General features: G+C 46.0%; 1 protein-coding gene across 3 annotated transcripts in view; it reads left to right on the forward strand.

Moving 5' to 3' along the window:
- Positions 1–8,686: 8,686 nt before the first annotated feature.
- Snrk (SNF related kinase) overlaps positions 8,687–19,044 on the forward strand; it is a 55,184-nt gene continuing 44,826 nt past the window's right edge. For 2 of the 3 annotated variants that reach the window (XM_038321239.1, XM_038321238.1), the window contains exon 1: positions 8,687–8,815. The gene's annotated coding sequence lies outside the window, so the exon portion shown is untranslated. The remainder of the gene's footprint in view (positions 8,816–19,044) is intronic. The other variant, XM_038321242.1, reaches the window with a different exon arrangement.

A 19,044-nucleotide genomic window follows, 5' to 3' on the forward strand; every position in this document is an offset into this window, starting at 1 on the left:
CCACAGCCTGGCAGAGAGGGGAGTTAGTGTTGATGGTAGATGCAGGGCTACTGTTTGGTCTGGGAGGGAGGCTGTTCTTAAGTCCTGCGTCAGCTTCCCTTATTCTGCTTTTCATTGCTGTTAAGTTTATGTATCTTTGCTTTCGATTCTGAGGTATAGTAGGAAAGCTAAGAAAGATTTGTTGGGGTTTGGGAGATTGCTCGGTCAGTAAAGTGCTTGCCTCCCAAGTGTGAAGATGAGTTCACTCCCCTAGGACCATGTAAAAAAACACTAGATGTGCTAACACATGGTTGTAACCTCAGCGGTGGGGAGGCAGAGTCAGGCCAGATACCTAGACAGCTGAGCATGTTTCAGGTCAGTGAGCAGTCCTGTCTGAAAACCAAGGCAAGTAGGAGCCGAAGAATGTCAGGTAGGGTTGTCCTCTGGCTTCACACACGCTTGCATGCACACTTGCACATACATGTGCACTGGCATGCACGCACACAGTCGTGAACGAGAAATGAGTAAAGCTGTATTTGCAAGACTACTCTCGGGAAATGAGTTTTGCTATTTTGACGTTTGTGCCCAGATGGCTCCGCTCAGTTCTGCTCACTCATCAGATGCCAACTCCAGCCACAGGGTCTGCACTGCCAGGTACCCTGTCACCTCCTGTCGTAGTGGGAAAGATCAGCCATCTTGATAGACACGGCCTTCGAGCTGCAGTGGCTCCTCAGGACGCGAGAGTACCCGGTGACCATGGACTCAACGAGGGCTGCCCAACTGTCACACTGTTAGCCTTGATTTCTTCAAGTCTAATTATTAAGCTCCTTCTTACAAAGCTTAAGCCATTTTGATCTCATTTTCTTTGCCTTCAGTATTCAGTCTGTAAGTGAAGGCAGACGACAGAAGAACCCGCTGAGTGATTTCATTCGTATGAAATTGAAAAAGAGGCAACATATATAAAACATATTGTGTAAAGTCAGGCAGTTGCCTGGGGTATGTTCCGGTGGAAAAGGCCTTTAGAGTTTCTGGGAAGCTAGCTTATCTTGGTCCTTTTCATGACCTAGAAGTTAAATTAAGGCTGTGAGTCACTTAGCCCAAAGTCCATTCTTCTCTTCTTCTTGTCAAAACCCCCCTTTCCTTGCTTGGGCTAAGGGAGTGTGTGGTTACCTGAAAATACATTTCTCAGTCTCTTTTGAGATTAGATTTGGTCATGTGACATACTTGACCAATGAGATGTAACCAAAAGTTCTTGGTGGGACTTAAAAGCTATCTCCTTGAGCTGGAGAAGCTTTGGGGCTACATCCTTCAGTCTTAGGTGCCATAGGACTTGGCCGTCTCAAGGGCTTCTTCCTATGTTTATATGGAAATCTCGCCCCCCCCCCAAGGCTGCTTGCTCACTAAATCAAGCTTACTGAGTACTTGCTACAGTATGTTGTAGTGTTCCATGTTCTGAGCAAGGTTTAGGAAATGTCCAGGGGATACACAGATGTGAACTGAGAAGCCCAGACCTTGACTAACAGGGAGGGTGTGAGCTGCCACTGATCAGGCCTTGGCTAATGGGGAGGTGTGAGCAGGCACTGATCAGGCCTTGGCTAATGGGGAGGGTGTGAGCTGCCACTGATCAGACCTTGGCTAACGGAGGGGTGGTATGGAGCCACTGCTCAGACCTTGGCTGACAGAGGTGTGAGCAGCCACTGATCAGGCCTTGGCTAATGAGGAGGGTGTGAGCAGCCACTGATCAGGCCTTGGCTAATGGGGAGGTGTGAGCAGGCACTGATCAGGCCTTGGCTAATGGGGAGGGTGTGAGCAGCCACTGATCAGATCTTGCAGGTGCTAGAAATCTAAATCTCAAAGAATGGGGCTTTTGACCTAAAGAGAATCTAGAATCTAGAATTCTGTTGGAGGTAGGACTTTTAATTTTGACAGAATAAAACCATATTTGCCTTTAAAAAATTACTTCTGTTTTCTCTTCTTACTTTTTTTGTTTTTGTTTTAAGACAGGATTTCATGTAGCTCAGGAAGGCATCAGATTCACTATGCAGCCAATAACCGTAGACTTCTTGATCCTTCTGACTATGTCTTCCAAGTGCCATGACTGCAGGTGTGCACACTATGCCTACCGATATTATATTAATTTTCTATTGCTGCACAACAAATTTCCGCAAACTCAGCAGTGTAAAAACACGTATTTGATGCTTAGTGTCTCACCAGGCTGAAGCCAAGCTATCAGACTGGGGTCCAAGGCTCCAGAGACAGAGTTTGCTTCCCGGTTCATTCAGGGTGCTGAAGAAATTCAGGTCCTCGCAGCTGCAAGAATGACATCATGAGTTCTGGCTCTTGGTTAGGGAATCACAAAGCTTCTAGAGACTTCCTTTTTGTCCCTTCTATGTGGCTCTTCTGTCTTTAAATCAGGGCTACACCAACCTCTTCTTGTGCTTTGAATTTCTCTGATTTCTCCTTCTACCTACAAACCGGAAGCTTTCTCTGCTCTCCGACTTGTTGGCAGGGGACTCATGGGGATAGGAGGGTCATCATATAATTTCTTTTTCAACATTATATAATTCTAGGAGCAACATCTCATGTAACAGTTTTCATTCATATTTAAAAAGAAAGGAATTATCAATGGTAGGCCCAATATTGTTCGGAAAATCAAAATTGCCATAGTGTGTTCTCTGAGAATGACAAAATAACAAAACTGGAGGTCAGAAACAACTGTGAAATCCCAAATATTTGGAACTAAGCAGCAGGCTTAGTTGAGGATGATCACACAGCAAAGTAGAAATTCCTTGAAAGGAATAGAAACAGAACCACAGCCCCTCAAATGTAAGGGATGTGGCTAAGCAGAATTTCAAGGTAAATGTACTTTTTAATGACTAACTCAGAAAAGAAAGGGTCCCAGAAGAAAACAAATTAAACCCCTAACAGATGATAGATGATAATAGTCAAAAAGGAAATTGGTAAAAACATGAAACTAGGAGAAAACAGTAAAAGCAAAACAAAGAAAACAAAATTAAAAATCTTAGCAAGTGAGTGAGTGATGTCACCCTCAGCCCAGCAGAGGTGACCAGGTTACTGTGAGGTGACATGAAGAACAAATTAGATATCTTCAGGGAAAGGTAAGTGCTTACAGACAAACAATCTAAGCTAATCTGAGGAGAAACAGAAAGTCGGAACAGAGTACATAAAGAAACTGAATTAGAAGTTTTTCCATAAATGAAAGTCTGGGCCCTGGTGGTTTTACTGGTCAGTCAAAGAAGAAATAATGACAAATGTTAACGAGCTTTTTCAGGAAAAGAGGAGACACGTATTTTTTGATTCTGTGAGACCAGAGACATTGGAAAATAGTATACGAACATGAAGAAAAAATTGCCTCTAGAGTATCAACAAGTTGAATCTAGTAACACCTAGAAAAGATTAAGCTGGATTTATCTAAGGGGCACAAAGTTGGTTTAGCATTTGAAAATCAGCGCTACATACCATTAACAAAGGACAAATTATGTGGAATTCCCCTCTGTATGCTATAAACATGTTTTATTGCCATTTGTTAATGAAGAAGCTGTTTTGGCCTATGGCAGGACAGAATAGAGCTAGGTAGGAAAACTGAACTGAAAGCAGGGAGAAGGAAGGCAGAGTCAGGCAGACACCATGTAGCTGCCAAAGGTGAAAGATGCCAGAAACTTACCAGTAGGCAATAGTCTCGTGGTGATACATAAATTAATAGAAATGGGTTAATTTAAGATGTGAGAGTTAATAAGAAGCCTCAGCTAATAGAACAGTGTTGTTATTTATATAGTTTCTGTGTGATTATTTGGGTCTGGGCAGTCAAGAAACAAATGGAACAATCTCAATTTACATAATGTCACTGAATGTGGGGCATAAACCCACAGCCCTGAGATTAAGTCTCATGTCAAAGACCAAATGGCTGTGTGAATACACACAGAAAAATCTTTTGACAAAACCCAATATTCCACTCATGATGAAAACCACAACAAACTATGAAATTCATCAAGCAGATAAGAGGCGTCTGTGGAAAGAAAGATCACATTCAATAGTGACAACCTGCGGGTGTGCGTAGGTTTGGGGAAAAGGAAAGCAATGCCTTGAAATGGTGTGTGCATGGGCTGTGCAGTTCCGGAGAATTCCTGCTTCAGACTGGAGCAGGGCAGCAGTGGCCATCCCAGAGAAGTTACGTGTGGACTTAGAAGTAGCCAAAGGGAGGAAGCAGGAGAAAAATTAGGTGGAGGGAACAGAGGCGCGAGGCTTGGGGTGAAAGGGTAGTCCTCTTTCTGAGAAGTAGGGAAGTGGGAGGCACACAGAAACTGCAGTGAGCACAGGAGCATACAATTTCTCCCTGAGGCTGAGGTGAGAGGATTGTTTGAGGTCAACTTTGAGGATGAGAGAGAGAGAGAGAGTGCAGGGGAAGAGTTAGAGAAAAAAAGAAAGGAAAAAAGGGTAGGGGGCAGGACATAAGGGGTTTTGTAGGCTACATAGAAGTTTTGGACAAATGATTATTTGCTACAGGAGAAAAATACACATGTAATTTAGGGGGCATAAAACTGTGTTTTGACAACACCATGTTGTGTTGGTTTAATAAAACTCTCATTGAAATACTGCTTATGGTATGTTAGTACTGTCTGAAGTTTAACCTCAATCCCATCAACAGTGGCTCTCAGACTTTATTTCCATCAAGAGCTCCTGGCAGTCTGAAAACAGAAAAATGGGAATCAATCTGAGAGAATTCAAAATTCAGCCAAGGCTCCCAGGAGAAGTGGATTTTACTGCTACAGGGAACCTGGTTTAAGAATCACTGTTTTGAACCTAGAAACAAATGCCCCTCGACTGAAGAATGGATAAGGAAAATGTGGTCCATTTACACAATGGAGTACTACACAGCAGAAAAAAAATAATGGTAGCTTGAATTTTGCAGGCAAATGGATGGAGCTAGAAAACATCATTTTGAGGTAGGTAACCCAGACCCAAAAAGACGATTATCACATGTACTCACTCATAGGTGGTTTTTAAACATAAAGCAAAGAAAACCAGCCCACAAATCACAATCCCAGAGAACCTAGACAACAATGAGGACCCTAAGAGAGACATACGTGGATCTAATCTACATGGGAAGTAGAAAAAGACAAGATCTCCTGAGTAAATTTGGAGCATGGAGACCTTGGGAGAGGGCTGGAGGGGAGGAGAGCGGCAAGGAGGGGAGCAGAGAAAAATGTAGAGCACAATAAAAAATCAATAATAATAATAATAAATAATAATAATAAAAAGAATCAATGTTTTGCGTCACCCTGTGAGAGAGTTACCAATACCATGACTGTGAAGGAGATGGCTCAGTCAGTATTAGAACGCATGAGATACTAAGTCTGGATCCTCAGAACCCCATGCACAAAACCAGGCATCATAGTGCATGTCTGTGATCCTAGCCCTGGGGAAGGCAGAGACAGGAGGATCCCTGGGGCCTCCTGTACAATAGCAGAATGGGTGGGTGACTCCAGGTTCAATAAGAGATGCTGCCTCAGAATACAAGGTGGAGAGTGATTGCAGAAGACACCTGATGTGTAACACACACATGCATGTACCCATATACACACAAATGCATGCACACAAATGCACACACACAATACATGTGCGCGCGCACACACACACACACACACACACACACACACATGGCATTAATTCACATCTGGGATAGGAGTCCCGTGGTGTTAACCAATGCTGGAGCGTGAGGAAGGAATCTTTGGGGAGCTCTTGAGGCCAGCCCAGTCAAGAAGTATTTTTGTGAACTGGGATGAAGCCAGGATTTACAAATCCATTAGGAAATTCAGAAATGTATTATTGTACAAAATGACTAGTTGAAAATGTAAGAGAAAAATCAATAATCACAACTCAAAATATTCACTTTAGGTGAATAATCAATATGTGTTGCTTTAAATATACTTACTTTCAACATGTTCTTTTTGTAATTGATGGGAATAATACTGTCTGGATAGGGCAGCCTTGTTAAACACGCCGCTTTTGGGGGTCAAGAACAGAGCAGTGATTCTTCCTGAATGTGCTTGGTTTTCACATCTCGATCTAATTCATTGCACCTCTCTGGTTTTCTTCTAACAAATAGCTTCTTTCTTAAATAGTTGCCACTCTGTTGTTTTTGAGATCTGAATCAGAGACCTCTACAAGCTTGCAAGCTCTGTCTTGTCATTTTGTGCTGTGTATCTAATTAAAGCTTCTTGCTAGTCCATGAAAAGACCTAACATTAAAAAAGCAGTGTATATCAAAGACAGCCTTGGGGCAGACTCAAGAAGGGGTTTCTTCATTAAACTAAGCAAATGTGATTAAAAGCCAAGTAAGGTAGTATTTAAATATATTTTTAAAAATATTTCTCAAGCATAATCATATCATGTTAACTAACACATGGAAGGTATGGGACTGAAAATGGGTCACCTTCTTGTCAGCAGTGTCCCAGACTCCCGGAAAACCCTGCAGATGGGTAAATGACTGCCACATGGGCAGCACTGTATGTTCATCTCACAAAGAGAGCTGATGCCGACTTCATTTAAATCAATTTATTATTTTGACTCACTTCAATATATTGTCATGGTCAGAGTCCGTGTTATACAGCAACAACATAAATACCCCCATTTTAAAGGTCTCATGTGTTATGGCCACTGTCCTGTGCTCACAGACGTCCCTTTGGTGTACAGACTTGAGGGCAAAAGTCACTGGACTTCCCTTGGGAAGTCCCTTTAGAGTGATACTTTACTCCGTTGTTGGCCACAGTGTCCCCAAAGTGATAGCTCCATCCCAAAGATGAAAGGTCATGGTATTTCAGCAAAAGAATGAGTTGTGCAAGTCTAAGTTGAGGGTTAGGAGCACTTGCTCAACATGTATCTAAATTAGAATCTCCCATCAGGATGGCTCAGTAGGTGAAGGGGCCTGCTGCCATGACCCGAGCTCCATTCCAGAGACCCACATGGTGGAGGGATGGAGGGAAAAAGCTCATCTCTCCTACGAGTTGTTCTCTGACTCCTACATGGATGCTGTTATGTGCGCGCGCGCGCACACACACACACACACACACACACACACGGGGGGGGGGAAGGGAGGGAGGGAGGGAGGGAGGGAGGGAGGGAGGGAGGGAGAGAGAGAGAGAGAGAGAGAGAGAGAGAGAGAGAGAGAGAGAGAGAGAATGAAAAAGAAAGAATTTCCATGTCGAAATGACACTGTCCTTCCATGGTCTTAAGTCAGAGCTTTGCTGAGATGGAGCCTGAAAGAGCAGAGGCCAAGCGTGAGGGTTTTCCATGTGCTAAACACATCCCCACTTCAGCAGAAAGTCTTGTTAGTACCCAGAGACCACCTTCCCACCCACTCCACTTTCCAGCCGTCTCCAAGCAAGCAAAGCAGATGTTGTAGTAATACATAAATAAAGGAAAAAGATTTTTGTCATCCTCTGATCAACAGAGAGAATGCTAAAAGTCATTTAGATTTCTTTGAACAGTCAGTTGAGGCAGCCTTGAACACATAAGACATTCATTTTGCTCATGTCTTTCTTTACTGGGCTCTTCCTTCCTTCCTTCCTTCCTTCCTTCCTTCCTTCCTTCCTTCCTTCCCCCCCTCCCTCCCTCCCTCCCTCCCTTCTTTCTTCTTCCTTCCTTCCTTCCTTCCTCCCTCCCTCCCTCCCTCCCCCCCCTCCCTCCCTCCCTCCCTTCTTTCTTGTTGTTGTTTTTTGAGACAGGGTTTCTCTGTAGCTTTGGAGCCTGTCCTGGAACTCGCTTTGTAGACCAGGCTGGCCTTGAACTCACAGAGATCTGCCTGCCTCTGCCTCCCGAGTGTTGAGATTACAGGGATGAAGGAAAGCAGCAGGAACAGCAACGGAGAGAAACCTGGTGCCTGGCTTCTCCGCACTCCTCTTCAGGAACCCCGGAGGACTAGTCTCTGTGGCTCACCATTCTTCCAGAAGAGGCAGCTGGGAGTCCCCACCCTCTGGTCCTGCTACCACTGAGGTCCCTTCCTGAGTCACCTCGGAGTAGAACCACAGACAGCCCACCTAATGCCTGATGTGTGCTTCTCCATGCTGTTTCCAGTGGCTGTCTAGCCTGGCCAGGGTCTTCTGCTGACTCTGGAGGCAAGCCTGCATTAAGGTTGGGCTTTGCTCCTTTCTGTTAAGTAGTAGCAAAATCAACAGAATTATTCAAATGGATTCCCAGAGAGAAGAAACAGTAAAGAAAAAAAATCTGTGTGTGTGTATATGCGTGTGCATATGTGTATGCATGTTTGTGCATATGTGCATATATATATGCATGTGCATATGCATATTTGTTTTGTTGTCTCTTTTTGCTTAAAGCTAGACGGGAGATGGAGTGAACCTTCAGGGATAAAGCGGGATAAAGCGCGTGTGCTCCTCTGGATGCAGTGCCTGCCCTCAGATGTCCCCTGAAAGCTCCAGCTGGAGCTGCTAAATCCTGTCGCTGTCCATCGTCCTGGTGCTTCCTCCTGTGCAACCCATATTCTTCCCCAGCACCTCAGACCAGAGGCCAGAGTGGGCTGTGCTCAGGCCCGGGGCCAGGCCGCCCTCCAGCAGTTCTTGCGCCGGCCCGCAGGTGCGCCGGGCCAGCCCCGCCCCAGCCGGCCCGAGGCCCCGCCCCCACACCAGACCCCACCCCGTCGCTCTCGTCACGGTGACGTAAGTCCCGCGCGTGCGCAGTGCGGGCGCACCCCCGGCCGCTCGCTCGGTATTATGATTAGCGCTGGGTGCGGGGTTCCGGCGGTCGGGAGGGAGTTGTCGACGTCGCGGCCGCTGCGGACCGATGCCCGCCTGCCGGCTGAGGTAGGGCGAGTGCGGCGAGCCGGGCGGGAGCGTGGGCCGGGCCTGCGCTTCTCCCCAGCGGCCGCCTCAGAGGGGCTGGGCGGGCGCCGCCGCAGGCGGAAAGTAAGTTGCGCGCTCGGCCCGGGGCGCCCTGCGCGGAGGACGCGGCCCGCGGCGCCACCCCGGCCCCGAGCTCCCACCCCGGGCCTGCGGCCTCGCGCGGTCCGGCCCTGCCCTTGCGGCCGCCGCGGGATTGCGGCAGCACGGGAGTCGTCGCCGCGCCCGCTGCGGGCCCCGGGCGGCACGGGCTCCGCGGGCCTCAGTTTCCCCGTGGGCCTCGGGGTCCGGTTGCTGCGCCGAGCGGCCGCCCCGCCTCACGCTGGCAAGGGGACGCGGTTGTCGGTGGCGAAGGGCGCCGGGCTGCGGAAGGGGCAGCAGTGCGGCTCCCCGGGGACTGCTAGGATTTTTTTTTTTTCGGGTTGTGAGACGCCGTTCTTTTCCGTAGACATCGCCTGTTGATTTCTTTCCGAAGCATTTAAAATAAAAAAGCAAACACCTTGCTGCCTTTTGCTTGGACTCGGGAACCAGGAAAGTGGCAACCCTTTATGCTTAGGCTTGGTCGAGCTGTTGTGTTATTCTTAACAGTCGGATCAGCTACAGTCTAGGAGCTTCGCTGTGAGTTCGGGTCAGGTGCGCATTGGAGGAGAATTTAGCTTCAGGGTTCCTAAGACTGGAAGTCTAGGGATATCGGGCCTCTCGGTCTGGTTTCTTACTTTCCCTTCCATTTAGATGAGCGTATCCGGAGCCTTGGTGAAGCCCCTCAGGGCTGAAGCGACTTGTGAGGTTTAAGGTGAAATGTGTGAGGGACCTACAGGTGTAAGGCTCCTTCTGCAGGACCCCCCCGCCCCCCAACTCCAGGTTCCTGTCCAACATCAAAAGGCTCAGTTTGGATTCTTTGTGGGGATTGGGACACTGCCCCCAACTCGGTCCTTAACTTATCACCGTACACATCAGTGTATTTGACGTCCAGGTTGTCACGCATTATGTAATCAGCTTGTTAATTTCTAATCTTGTTACAGTCCCTTTCCACATTTATAAAACCGTTCCCTTCAGAAAAATCTGTCTTCAGCGTCTGCTTAAATATTTTTCTCGGAATTGGGTTCTTGAAGTGGAATGTTCTGTACGTGTGTGGTGATTGGAACGTACTAATTAGACAAGTTTCTTTTTGAGATAACACCAAATACATAGCAGTGCTTCTATCTGTCGGTGTAAAATTGACCCATTTTACAGAACTAGGAATGAAAGAAGTTGCAGGACATTCCCAAGGTCACACACTGAAGCTGGGTAAAAAGTCCGGAGCATAGCACGGACTTCCACCTTCAGGGCTCTCGGATCGGGAACTCTCTGTGCCACTCTGGGTCTTTAAAGTTTCCCACAGCCAGTCATTGTTTTACTTTCTCTACAAAATTTTCTCTCACCCTGTTAGGAAATTATTATACCGTTCTGAGTAAATTTTAATGAATGATTGCAGTATGACACCTTAGTTTAAACAACCTTCCTGACGCTACAACCCTTTAATATAGTTCCTTGCGTTGTGGTGATCCCAGCCATAAAATTATTTTGGTTGCCACTTCCTAACTGTGATGTTCTGTTGAGAGTCGTAATGTGAATTCTGTGTTAAACAGTGGTCTTAGGTGACCCAGTGAAAGGATTGTTCAACCCCCAAAACGTCAAGACCCGCAGGTTGAGAACTGAAGGTTTAGAATATCTAAAACTCAAAAGTTGTATTAATTTTTATTTTTTTACTTTTGTGGGCCAGACATGCAGATTAGTCTTTATTTGGTGATCATGTGCCTTTAATAACATAATCCTAAAAGGAAGCCTTTTAAATGTCTTTTAGTTAAAGTTGAAGGGCATTTACTTTGTTTTCGCCCGACAGGTCCACACCAGTGAGGGCGCTTCCCTCATGTTTGAAAGTGAAACTAAATAGAAAATGGTAATTTTGGGGAGATACTGAGTGGCTATGGTTCTAACCACTGACATTAAAATTTCTTCCCTATTGCACCTTTCTGGGCACCGATCAGCTCATTACACTGTCTAGGCTGAAAAGGGGACAAGTGGCTTGAATTTTCTGACTTAAACACATAGGTGAGAGATACTAATGGCCTAATCTGCAGATTCTCAGCTACAAACTAGAGTTTTTAGCTGAGATGTTTCTGTAAGAAAATAATTCGGTACCAAGTAGTACTGGTACTTCGGAGTCAGAGGAGGAGGGGCCAAAGTTCAGGTCCAGCCTAGGGTGCACAGTGAGTGTGACTTCTCAAGAACAAAAGAGCGTGTAACAGACACACGTAACCCCGCACTTGGGAGGCTGAGATAGGAGGATCGTGAGTTTGGCTGGCGTAGGTTTCTTAGCAGATGCCACCACGGTGAGACCTTTCTTCTTGAGTAGATTTGAGAGGACAAGCCTTCCCTTCGACCATGTTTCCTGGGTCTCTGTTTGGGAGGCCTTTTCTGCTCTTAGGCACTTGGATGCTATTGCGGAACAAGGTAAACCAACATTGGGGTTGCTCTTGACAGGAGTTTGACAGCTGCTCAGAGCCTGAGGCCCTGAACAGTAGGGGGTACTCCTCACCAAAGGCTAGGCTGAGCCTGTCTCAAAGGCTGGGAGTTGAGGAAGAGGCCAGTTGTGAGAGAACTCAGACTGAGTGTGTAGAAGGGAGTCGAGGCAGACACAACACAACTGCACATTCTTCAAAGCATTTGTTGAGGAAGGAGGGCGTGCCACCGGCTTGGGGTATATTTGCTTTTTGTTATAGTTTGGGAAGAGCCACGCTGTCATATCCATGAGCACTGGAGGTGTGGTCTGCTTGGGATGGACTGGATCTAAACTGTTATTTTCACAGAATCATTTTTTTTCTTTGAATTTTTTTCATTTTTTAATTTAATATTTTAAAAATTTCCATCTCCTCCCCTCCTCTTCCTCCTTCCCTCCCTTCCACCCCCACTCCCTCCCTCTCCAGGCCAAAGAGCCAACAGGGTTCCCTACCCTATGTTAAGTCCAAGTTCCTCCCAACTCCCCCCAGGTCCAGGAAGGTGCTCAACCAAACTGACAAGGCTCACACAGAGCCCGTCCATGCTGTAGAGTCCAAGCCCATCGCCATTGTCCTTGGTTTCTCAGTCAGCCTCCACCATCAGCCACATCATCAGCCACATTCAGAGAGTCCGGTTTGGTTGCATGTTCCATCAGTCCCATTCCAAGTGGTCTTGGTGATCTCCCGTTAGTTCTGTCCCACCGTCTCAGTGGGTGAACGCACCCCTCACGGTACTGACTTTCTTTCTCATGTTCTCCCTCTTTCTGCTCCTCATCAGGACCTTGGGAGCTCAGTCCGGTTCTCCAATGTGGGGCTCTGTCTCTATCTCCATCCATCACCAGGTGAAGGTTCTATGGTGATATGCAAGATATTCATGAGTATGGTTATAGGATTTGGCCTTTTCCGGCTCCCTCTCCTCAGCTGCCCAAGGGGCATCTCCATGGATACCTGGGAACCCCTCTAGAGTCAAGTCTCTTGACATCCCTAATATGGCTCCACAGAATCATTTCTTCATCTGCTTTTCTGCACATCTGTTTTGGGTTGTGGCCTTGTACCCCTTAGGAAACCATTTCTTGCCATTGGTAGGAGAGAACCCTGCCTCTTGAATGCTCATCTCTCCATTGTCACTTTGAGAGCCTCCTGAGAATTGGCATTGGCACCTCCAGAATTTGCCCTGTGCTCACCTAGGCTCTTGTGTGCGAATCAGGCCTCTGTCCCTTTCTTGGACTGAGACCCTCAGTATGCTGCCGATAGCAGCTCAGCACAGACAACTCTGTGAAAGAGCATGATCTGTCCATGGGACACGATGCAGTAAGTGTCCCCAGATGCAAAGTGAGAGGGTCCGTCCACACATTTCTGTTCATCTGTCATTGGCAGATTGGCCTGAACCATTGTTGGGCGTGAAGTTAGCGGTCTAGAAGCATTGACTGCATATGGTAATCGGTCAGATCACAGCCTCAGTGGGCCTGATGTTCTCAGTTGTTGACATGTGGTTATTTTGCTGTGGTCTTTATATCACCAGGTTGGGAGTCATGCCTGATACAGTATGTGCACTCAAGAAGTGTCCTGGTCAATTAAAATGACTCTTAAAAGCCTGTTAATGGAAAACACGTCTGTTTAAATATGGCTAGATTGGATTTTACTTGCTTTTCAGTGTTACAGTTTTGGGGCTAGAAGGAAATCTTCCACTCTGCCAGCATGTGTAGATGCTGTCCTCCATTCCAGTTCTGACGCTGGCACCACCTCCCCTCGCTCCCCTCATTCTGCGTGTCCTCTGCCTTGCCTCTGAGCACTGTGCTCCTGGGTTCCGTCTCTGTGAGTCTCTTCTGTTTCGTCCCCGCCATCGCTGTCCAGATGCTGGCACTCAGTTTTAAGCCATCGGTAATAATCACCTGGAGACATTTCTAGTGGTCTTCGCTGTTTCCCAGCTCAGTTTTGCCCTTCCAGTTGTATCTTCATTTGCACCTGGACTAATTTCTGAAGCTATCGTCTGATTGCTGTTCCTTCACCCAAGACTCCTTTGGCAGCTCATGTCTGTTTTCGTTTGTTCGTGTAATAGAGTGAGTCGGTGTCTTTGGGTGGATACCATACCTAACAGTTACTGTAGGTGCAGATACTATACCTGGGTACAGAACTGAGTAAAACACATGTAATTAGTACCTAGTCAGCGAGGATGCAGATTAATGACTACATAGCCATACAAATTTGTGACACAGTTTGATGACGATGGTGTGGGATGCTGCGCTGTGAGCCTGTATGGGAGCTAGTGTGTGATGATAGGGGGTGGGGACCTTTAAGCTGGCGGTAAAGCATGAATTAGGGTCAGCCAGAGCTGAGAAAAAGATAATTTGGTACCCAGCCCTTTGGATCTGTGTTTTGCTTGTGATAGTGTATCATCACGGCAAGCTCTTAGGCACCTTTCTGAAAGCCTCTTTCCCACATCATGGTTTTAGTTTGTAGCTCAAGTACAGCAGATTTCTCTGGGAGGCCTTCTGTGAACCCACCAATTATTTTTATTATTATTTTATGTCTTCCCCTGCAAGAGGTTGTAAACAGCCTGAGGCAGAGATCTTCCAGGTTGGTGTCCTGTAGAGTTTAGGGGCAGTTTGTTGTGGTTGCTATGGAGTTTAACAGTAGGTTAGGGAACTAACTTTACAGTCCTCCTTAGGGAGGAAGCTGAGAAGTGGGAGGGGATCCTTGAGTGGCTCAGATCCCTCTCACCCCCTGTGACTAAGTTAGTCTGGAGAACTGTCCAGGGTGGGGACTTGGCTGTGTAGACAGTGTTGAGGGAACTTGCAGGGCTTCTCAGGCCCCAGGGCCTTAGGTGCCATTCCCACTGCTCTGCCATTTGACTCTGCATAGTTGCCAGATATCCCTAAAGTGAGCCTGTGGAGACGGCAGGAAGGAAGAGCTTACCTAGTGACGCTTTGAAGTATGGAATCTTAAACCCACTGCCAGCTCCTTGTCTGTGCACCCTTGTGTTGTCTTTGCTCACTGTGTGGCTAGCTGGAGGAAAGGGCGAGTGATCTGTGGGATTGGCTCGCTGTCTGACGTGTTCTTCTGTGTTGGGGAGAGTGGAGTTTAGGCTTTTTAGGATGACTTGCCTGCGAAAGTTCATTTTGGATCTAGGACAGTGTGCGAACGTGTTCTTAGGTAGATGTGATGCTGTATCGTACAAGAGAATTGTGGATCTCTAATGATGATGTACAGTACAAATAAGAGCGGAGAGAGTGGATTGGGAAGTTAGTGTCCTGGTTTGCATGGTTTTCTGCAGCTTAAATAGTTTTTATTGATGTGAAGGATCATGGTAGTGCTAGAGAAGCCCAGTGACTGTGTTTGGTCTGCGTTCAGAGCTTGATTTGCTCTCCTTAAGAAGGGAACTGCTTTTTTGAAACAGAAAAATGTGATTTCCAAAGTATGTTAAGGATAAAGTTCTTAAGAAGTAACTTAAACTTGCTTGAATTTTTCTTGACTTGCTTTCCTGGTTTGGTTTGGGAAGACTCTTGGTGCACAGAGGTACACGAGGTCATAGGATGTTGTTTTCAAGTTGCTCCATGTTTAGGTGACCAGGAATGACCTAAGCCTATCTTCTACAGAGTTGTTTGCTCTTAACTTCCTTTCTTAACTTAAACAGGCATTCATAACAGCTCACAAATTATTTGTTAGTAGTGCTTCTCGGGTGAGCCTCTGGTGGCACTGGGCGTTCTTCTGGTTAGTGGAGCGCTCGGCCCAGCTCTCTGGCCGTGGCCGTGGCGTGTCAAAACTGGAGGAGACCAGAAACCCCCAGAGGTCCACTTGAGTACTTTGGTTCCTCTAGGAATCAGCGAGGCCTGGGCACAAGGGAAGCTCTGCAGCATTGTAGAGAAGTTTCTAGTCCTGGGTGGGGTCCACCCAGGCAGCCCTCACCAGGCACAGCTGGAGGCAGAGGGGCTTCACTTGCCTTTGTGGCCCTGCTCTCTTATTTCCCATTCAATGGTCATGGTGAGGATTTTACAACAGATGTAAAAAGACCCTTATGTACGTAAATTCCCAGTAGTTCTGGTTCCTCTTTTGATTGTTTAAATTACATTTATGTGTGCATCTGTGCTCACACTTGTGCATGTATGTGTGCAAGCTAGAGTGTAGCTTGCAGAAGTTGGTTCTGTCTCTAGTATTGAACTCAGATGGTCAGACTTGGTGGCAAGTGCCTTTACCTGCTGAACCTCCTCAGTCTCCCCTTGGGTTACTGTTTTAAGCCACTTCCAAACAAATTGGAATCACATGAGCAATTTGTTGCAGGAAGAAACGTTTTAAAATTTGAAACAATAAAGACATCCCTGGTTTTCCCATAAAATTTACTTCACTTTGTCCTCACAAAATGAGGGGGAAGAGGAGAGCACTGTCTATGGGGGTGATGGGAGAGCTTACTAAAGGAACAAAAATTAATGCTTAGGAAGTTTTGAAATCAGTTTGAAATCAGTGATGATCTTTTTCTTGGTTACTTCTTGAGCCCTCGTATCAGCTCCTTGACAAGTTGTCTTTCCTGGACATTTTCAGCATTTTAATTAATGACACTTGGACTAACAGAGTAAATGGTTACCACTGAGGACTCTTGAGCATCTCCTTCTCCTTAGCTTACAAAGTGAACTTCACCTCTTCCCAGTCATGACCGTGTTTCCCTTCCTGAGCCAAGCAAATGCCATTCTCTCTGCTTCTCTGTTTACCTCTGCAGGAGCCTTGGTCTGAGGCTGCCCCTGCCTTTTGTTGGTTCCCCTCCTCACCCTGTGGCAAACTGCTGGTGGGATTCTGGAGGATCCTTTTCTTTACTGGTCTGTAAGGTCCTAATGATGGGTGGTGTGGTGTCTTCTTCTAAGGCACAAACTGTGGCTTAATAAAAGTGACTCGGTGCTGCCTCCAGCCCAGAAGAGCTGCGTACCTGCTCAAAACACAGCGCAGACCAGCCTTCAACAATGCCTTTCAAGGAACTTGGCCTGTTCATAGTTGTCTTATTGCAAAGCTACATTGAGTGTATAATTATATACAGAAAATAAAAATTTTTAATAATATCTTTCTTGGGTTATAAAAGCAGTACATATTCATTAATAAATTCTAAAACAACAGGAAATTGTAAAGAAGGAAAATAAATTTATTTTAAAGAGTATATTGCTGTTTTAAAATTTGATTCTTACAGTATATACATTCAAACAAAGCCCATAGCTATTAAAAAATTGGGATGTGTGAGTGAGTGAAGTGTGTGTGTGTGTGTGTGTGTGTGTGTGTGTGTGTGTGTGTATGTATGCATGCGGAGACTAGAGGTCAGCCTTGGGTACATGCCAGTTAGACTAGGCTCGGCAGGCCAGCAAACCCTGTAACCCACTTGTTTTTACCTCCTTGGTGCTGGGAGTACATGTGTGTGCAGTCACACCAGGCTTTTTACTTAGGTTTTGGGCATCGATGGTGCTTATGTGACAAGTGCGCACTGGCTGAGCTGTCTGCGTGGCCTCCAGACTGCTTGTCCTTCGTACTGTGCAGTATGATGTTGTTACTGGGTAGATTAATTTTACCATCTCTGTGTTTATGGACTTCTATGTTATTTCTGAGTCTTGACGTATTGCAACATTATTAAATATAAAATATTTGTTGTTATCTTTATCTTCGACACGTTTAGAACAAGTCGGTTGCCCCTATCTGAAAACCTTGGGATCAGAAACTGTGCTTTGGAGTTCACTCCCTTTTTTATTTATTTATTTATTTATTTATTTTAGGATTTTTAGAATGTCTATATAAATATCATATTTGAAGGATGGGATCCAACTTTAAATTTAAAACTCGTTTATGTTTCATGCACAATGTAAACACACATCCTGAAGATAATTTTGCAAAGATTTGTTTGTTGTGGAAGTTAGTTTCATGGTGTGAAATTTCTCCCAGGCCACTCCGATGACTTGTGAGCACTTTGGGTTGTGGGCTACAGATGTCCAACTTGTAGTAAGGCTGTCGAATCAAGGATATGCATTTTTGTTAAGGCTTTTGATACATACACTGAAAGTTAGCTTTCAGGTCTACCCCTGCAAGAAAAATCTAGTGAGGTTTTTTTTTCGTATTTTTTTCGAGACAGGGTTTCTCTGTAGCTTTGGTGCATGCCCTGGAACTCGGTCTTTTTTTTTCCCCCCTGAGACAGGGTTTTCCTGTAGTTTCTAGATCCTGTCCTGGAACTAGCTCTTGTAGACCAGGCTGGCCTCGAACTCAGAGATCCGCCTGCCTCTGCCTCCCAAGTGCTGGGATTAAAGGCATGCGCCACCACCGCCCGGCTTGGAACTAGCTCTTGTAGACCACGCTGGCCTCGAACTCACAAAGATCCGCCTGCCTCACGCTGGCCTCGAACTCACAAAGATCCGCCTGCCTCTGCCTCCCCGAGTGTTGGTATTAAAGGCGTGTGCCACCACCGCCCGGTTGATTTCTTTTAAGTCAGAATCAGCCAATACTTTTAGTCTGCAGGTGAGTTTTCTTTTTCTGTTCCAGCATTTATTGGTTTGGTTTGGTTTGGTTTTTCAAGACAGGGTTTCTCTGTGTGTAACAGTCCTGGCTGTCCTGGAACTTGCTTTGCAGGCCAGGTAGGCCTTGAACTCACTGAGATCCGCCTGCCTCTGCCTCCTGAGTATTGGGATTAAAGGTGTGCGCCACCACCGCCCAGCTCCAGCATTTTTTATGACCGTTTTTAAATGACCATCTCCATCCCAAATCAGAGAAAGACCCTTAAATGAATTTGACAGTGTTTATACAGGCTTTAAAACAGAGGAGGTTTAAAATATTGTTTTAAATTTTCCATGACTTCTAATTTACATTCTGTGTTCCTGGGACAGGTGAGTAATGGTGGCTGACTTTTTTTATTTTGTAATAATTTCCACGCATGAGCTTTTGTCTAAGTTGTTATTTGTTATGTAAGCACCTGTACCAGATCCATGACCACACCAGTTTAAGCTCACTCAGCCTCAGGGGGAAGGGATGGCATGCTTAGCCAAGAGGCAAGTTCTGTTGAGGTGGAGGAACTTACTCTCGTTGTAGCTCACAGGCTTGTGACTCGGTGTCAGAGCCACCTCCACAGGTACCAGCTCTGCCCTGCCTCACTGCTCAGTGATGTTGGCGCTGGCCTGGCTCCTCTGTATGTTCCAGTTACAACTTGATCTGATTAGACAAGAATAAGATTACTCAAGCTGGCACTTTGGAGATTGATCTGCATTAACCACACAGTAGCTGCCTTGAGAGAGGCCTCTGAGCTGGCATTGCTGTCTTGTCAAGGGCTAAGCATCCATTACAGTTGCCCTACTCAAAAGGAAATTTTTAACATGATAAAAAGTCTATTGGTGTCATTCTTGTTCAGGTCTTGCTTAGCAGCTATATATATTTATCTTTATTTTAAAAAGAAAAACTTTTTTCATTATACATACCAATCCTACTCCCTCCACTTACCACCCTCCCCCCACTCCTCAGAGAGGGTAAGGCACATTGCTTTGGGGAAGGGTCAAAGTCCTCCCTACTATATCTAGATTGAGCAAGATATCCATCCAAAGAGAATAGGTTCCCAAAAGTCAGTACAAGCAGTAGGGATAAATCCTGGTACCAATTCCAGTGGCCCTCAGTCTGCCCCAGCCATGCAACTGTCACCCACATTCAGAG

This window comes from Arvicola amphibius, chromosome 3, assembly GCF_903992535.2.
Source record: "Arvicola amphibius chromosome 3, mArvAmp1.2, whole genome shotgun sequence".
Classification (NCBI taxonomy): domain Eukaryota; kingdom Metazoa; phylum Chordata; class Mammalia; order Rodentia; family Cricetidae; genus Arvicola; species Arvicola amphibius.